Below are 6,285 nucleotides of genomic sequence, written 5' to 3'. Positions count from 1 at the left end.
GTGTCTGGGCACGACGAACTTTGGCAACAGTGCATACTCAGGGAGAACACTTCTTGATAATTTAGTAAGAGATCATCTTATAATGCTAACGTCAATCAAAGCAAGATAAGATGCATAAAAAGATAAACATCACATGCAATCAATATAAGTGATATGATATGGCCATCATCATCTTGTGCTTGTGATCTCCATCTCCGAAGCACCGTCATGATCACCATCGTCCGGCGCGACACCTTGATCTCCATCGTAGCATCGTTGTCGTCTCGTCAATCTTATGCTTCCACGACTATCGCTACCGCTTAGTGATAAAGTAAAGCATTACATCGCGATTGCATTGCATACAATAAAGCGACAACCATATGGCTCCTGCCAGTTGCCGATAACTCGGTTACAAAACATGATCATCTCATACAATAAAATTCATCATCATGCCTTGACCATATCACATCACAACATGCCCTGCAAAAACAAGTTAGACGTCCTCTACTTTGTTGTTGCAAGTTTTACGTGGCTGCTACGGGCTTAAGCAAGAACCAATCTCACCTACGCATCAAAACCACAACGATAGTTTGTCAATTTGACTCCATTTTAACCTTCGTAAGGACCGGGCGTAGCCATACTCGGTTCAACTAAAGTTGGAGAGACAGTCGCCCGCAAGCCACCTATGTGCAAAGCACGTCGGGGGAACCGGTCTCGCATAAGCGTATGCGTAATGTTGGTCCGGGTCGTCTCGTCCAACAATACCGCTGAACCAAAGTATGACATGCTGGTAGGCAGTATGACTTATATCGCCCACAACTCACTTGTGTTCTACTCGTGCATATAACATCAACATATAAAACCTAGGCTCGGATGCCACTGTTGGGGAACATAGTAATTTCAAAAAATTTCCTACGCACACGCAAGATCATGATGATGCACATCAACGAGAGGGGAGAGTGTTGTCTACGTACCCACGCAGACCGACTGCGGAAGCATTGACACAACGTAGAGGAAGTAGTCGTACGTCTTCCCGATCCGACCGATCCAAGCACCGTTACTCCGGCACCTCCGAGTTCTTAGCACACGTTCAACTCGATGACGATCTCCGGGCTCCGATCCAGCAAAGCGTCGGGGAGGAGTTCCGTCAGCACGACGGCGTGGTGACGATCTTGATGTTCTACCGTCGCAGGGCTTCGCCTAAGCACCGCTACAATATGACCGAGGTGGAATATGGTGGAGGGGGGCACTGCACACGGCTAAGGAACGATCACGAAGATCAACTTGTGTGTCCATGGGGTGCCCCTTGCCTCAGTATATAAAGGATGGAGGAGGAGGAGGCCGGCCAAGGCTTGGTGCGTCCAGGATGTGGAGTCCTACTAGGACTCCAAGTCCTAGTAGGAGTCCACCAAGAGGGGAGGAAGGGAGAAGGAAGTGGAGGAGAAGGAGAGGTGGCCGGCCCCCTTTTCCCTAGTCCAATTCGGACTAGAGGGGAGGGGGGCGCAGCAGCCCCTTGGCCCTTTCTCCTCTTCCCACTAAAGCCCATCAAGGCCCATTGCTTCTCCCGTAACTACCCGGTACTCCGAAAAATACCCGAATCACTCGGAACCTTTCCGATGTCCGAATATAGTCGTCCAATATATCAATCTTTATGTCTCAACCATTTCGAGACTCCTCATCATGTCCCCGATCTCATCCGGGACTCCGAACTCCTTCGGTACATCAAAACTCATAAACTCATAATATAACTGTCATCGAAACCTTAAGCGTGCGGACCCTACGGTTCGAGAACAATGTAGACATGACCGAGATACGTCTCCGGTCAATAACCAATAGCGGGACATGGATGCCCATATTGGCTCCTACATATTCTACGAAGATCTTTATCGTTCAGACCGCATAACAACATACGTTGTTCCCTTTGTCATCGGTATGTTACTTGCCCGAGATTCGATCGTCGGTATCCAATACCTAGTTCAATCTCGTTACCGGCAAGTCTCTTTACTCGTTCTGTAATACATCATCCCACAACTAACTCATTAGTTGCAATGCTTGCAAGGCTTAAGTGATGTGCATTACCGAGAGGGCCTAGAGATACCTCTCCGACAATCGGAGTGACAAATCCTAATCTCGAAATACGCCAACCCAACATGTACCTTTGGAGACACCTGTAGAGCTCCTTTATAATCACCCAGTTACGTTGTGACGTTTGGTAGCACACAAAGTGTTCCTCCGGCACACGGGAGTTACATAATCTCATAGTCATAGGAACATGTATAAGTCATGAAGAAAGCAATAGCAACATACTAAACGATCGGATGCTAAGCTAATGGAATGGGTCATGTCAATCACATCATTCTCCTAATGATGTGATCCCATTAATCAAATAACAACTCTTTTGTTTATGGTTAGGAAACATAACCATCTTCGATTAACAAGCTAGTCAAGTAGAGGCATACTAGTGACACTTTGTTTGTCTATGTATTCACACAAGTATTATGTTTCCGGTTAATACAATTCTAGCATGAATAATAAACATTTATCATGATATAAGGAAATAAATAATAACTTTATTATTGCCTCTAGGGCATATTTCCTTCAGTCTCCCACTTGCACTAGAGTCAATAATCTAGTTCACATCGCCATGTGATTTAACAGCAATAGTTCACATCACCATGTGATTAACACCCATAGTTCACATCGATATGTGATCAACACCCAAAGGGTTTACTAGAGTCAGTAATCTAGTTCACATCGCTATGTGATTAACACCCAAAGAGTACTAAGGTGTGATCATGATTTGCTTGTGAGATAATTTTAGTCAACGGATCTGTCACATTCAGATCCGTAAGTATTTTGCGAATTTCTATGTCAACAATGCTCTGCACGGAGCTACTCTAGCTTATTGCTCCCACTTTCAATATGTATCTAGATCGAGACTTAGAGTCATCTAGATTAGTGTCAAAACTTGCATCGGCGTAACCCTTTACGACGAACCTTTTTTCACTTCCATAATCGAGAAACATATCCTTATTCCACTAAGGATAATTTTGAATGCTGTCCAGTGATCTACTCCTAGATCACTATCGTACTCCCTTGCCAAACTCAGTGGTAGGGCATACAATAGATCTGGTACACAGCATGGCATACTTTATAGAACCTATGGCTGAGGCATAGGGAATGACTTTCATTCTATTTCTATCTTCTGCCGTGGTCGGGCTTTGAGTCTTACTCAATTTCACACCTTGCAACACAGGCAAGAACTCTTTCTTTGACTGTTCCATTTTGAACTACTTCAAAATCTTGTCAAGGTATGTACTCATTGAAAAACTTATCAAGCGTCTTGATCTATCTCTATAGATCTTGATGCTCAATATGTAAGCAGCTTTACCGAGGTCTTTCTTTGAAAAACTCCTTTCAAATATTCCTTTATGCTTTCCAGAAAATTATACATTATTTCCGATCAACAATATGTTGTTCACATATACTTATCAGAAATGTTGTAGTGCTCCCACTCACTTTCGTGTAAATACAGTCTTCACCGCAAGTCTGTATAAAACTATATGCTTTGATCAACTTATCAAAGCATATATTCCAACTCCGAGATTCTTGCACCAGTCCATAGATGGATCGCTGGAGCTTGCATATTTAGTTAACACCTTTAGGATCGACAAAACCTTCTAGTTGCATCGTATACAACTCTTCTTTAGTAAATCCATTAAGGAATGCAGTTTTGTTTATCCATTTGCCAGATTTCATAAAATGCGGCAATTGCTAACATGATTCGGACAGACTTAAGCATAGATACGAGTGAGAAAATCTCATCGTAGTCAACACCTTGAACTTTGTCGAAAACCTTTTGCGACAATTCTAGCTTTGTAGATAGTAACACTACTATCAGCGTCCGTCTTCCTCTTGAAGATCCATTTATTTTCTATGGCTTGCCGATCATCGGGCAAGTCAACCAAAGTCCATACTTTGTTCTCATACATGGATCATATCTTAGATTTCATGGCCTCAAACCATTTCGCGGAATCTGGGCTCATCATCGCTTCCTCATAGTTCGCAAGTTCGTCATGGTCTAGTAACATGACTTCCAGAACAGGATTACCGTACCACTCTGGTGCGGATCTCACTCTGGTTTACCTACGAGATTTGGTAGTAACTTGATCTGAAGTTACATGATCATCATCATTAGCTTCCTCACTAATTGGTGTAGTAGTCACAGGAATAGATTTCTGTGATGAACTACTTTCCAATAAGGGAGCAGGTACAGTTACCTCATCAAGTTCTACTTTCCTCCCACTCACTTCTTTCGAGAGAAACTCCTTCTCTAGAAAAACTCCGAATTTAGCAACAAAGCCTTCGGATTTGTGATAGAAGGTGTACCCAACAGTCTCCTTTGGGTATCCTATGAAGACATATTTCTCCGATTTGGGTTTGAGCTTATTAGGATGAAACTTTTTCATATATAAGCATCACAACCCCAAACTTTAAGAAACGACAACTTTGGTTTCTTGCCAAACCACAGTTCAGATTGTTGTCGTCTCAACGGACTTAGATGGTGCCCTATTTAACGTGAATGCAGCTGTCTCTAATGCATAACCCCAAAACGATAGTGGTAGATCGGTAAGAGACATCATAGACCGCACTATATCTAATAAAGTACGGTTATGACATTCGGACACACCATTACACTATGGTGTTCTAGGTGGCGTGAGTAGTGAAACTATTTCACATTGTTTTAATTGAAGACCAAACTCGTAACTCAAATGTTTTACCTCTGCGATCATATCGTAGAAACTTTTATTTTCTTGTCACGATGATTTTCCACTTCACTCTGAAATTCTTTGAACTTTTCAAATGTTTCAGACTTATGTTTCATCAAGCAGATATACCCATATCTGCTCAAATCATATGTGAAGGTCAGAAAATAACGATACCCGCCGCGAGCTTCAACACTCATCGGATCGCATACATCAGTATGTATTATTTCCAATAAGTCAGTTGCTCGCTCCATTGTTCCGGAGAACGGAGTCTTTAGTCATCTTGCCCATAAGGCATGGTTCGCAAGCACCAAGTGATTCATGGAACACTTCTATGACAGCACAGGTATGACTATCTTGATTCTGTCATAAATTTGTCATGGATGTACATGCATGACAAAAAAAGCGACCTACTGTGACAAACACTTATCATCACGGAAGTGTATTTTTTTGTAGTGAGCGCGGCCAACTGCATCCTCTAGACCTGAGACAATGCCGGGTCATCTTGCTTTTTCAATGACATGCGGGGATCGCATGTGAGCAAATGGCATCTCCAACGTTGCCACGGCCGCAGCTGACTACCCTGGCACACCAAAACCCTCGTCCCTCACGCCGCCGCGCGGCGCGTTCCCAGCCGGCGCCAGCTGCCCGCATTCATGCCGTCCGTTCGTATGTCGTCGTTAAGAGGCTCGGTGCCCGAGGAACCAACTCCGGCGACTTAATGACGCACCCGGACGCTTGGCCTCACTGGAATGCGCTACTTCAAGCGGCAACGCCCAGCTAACCTCCACACCATAGCGCATCGTCCTCCTACCTGGCACCACATCCGCCATGACCACAAGTGCGAACGCTCTACTGGAGAGCTTGTCTTTGGGGATGAAGTTCTAGGTCGCCACCCTCGCTCAAGTCGCCTCTCGCGACGCAATAGTGGCGTAGCCGGACGCGGACGCGACCGCACAAGCGGTGGCCATGCTGGCGGCCGATGACGGGAGCACCGTCAGCCACGCGTCCTACTTGCCGCCGTCCAACGTATGGCACCGCCAAGGTCGGGGACTCCTCCGAGGATGAGTAGGGCATGGGAGGCGGCAGGGCATGGTGTGCCAACTGGCCTGTCCGTATCCCGTGTTCTACTCTTCCTCGCCGGAGACCGCACCTTCACTTCACGGGTCTTGAACCCCGCCCCCGTACATAGAGATCGCAGATGGAGGACGTCGGTCACTGCCGTAGAATAGGTTTAGGGTCGGGTTTCTTTTATTTTTCTGTCCTATAAAAGTTCGAAATGTAATAAAAATCTGCCGTGTTTGCACTAATCTCGGCCGGTGTATATGAACTTTCACAATAATATACATATTGTAGGAGTACTAGCAAGATGCCCGTGTATTGCACAGAAGATCAAGATCTTGTGGGAGAAAAGGTTGAACGATGGAAAGCCTTATCTGCAGATGTGGAGAGGAGTGCGGGTAAATTCTCATAGTTTCCTTCCTATCCGTTAGATATAGGTTGGACGGCCTGTATTGCAGGATGACAGGCACACCGTCAT

This window comes from Triticum aestivum, chromosome 6A (genome assembly GCF_018294505.1).
Source record: "Triticum aestivum cultivar Chinese Spring chromosome 6A, IWGSC CS RefSeq v2.1, whole genome shotgun sequence".
NCBI classification, from domain to species: domain Eukaryota; kingdom Viridiplantae; phylum Streptophyta; class Magnoliopsida; order Poales; family Poaceae; genus Triticum; species Triticum aestivum.
Note: the sequence above shows the minus strand (reverse complement) of the source record.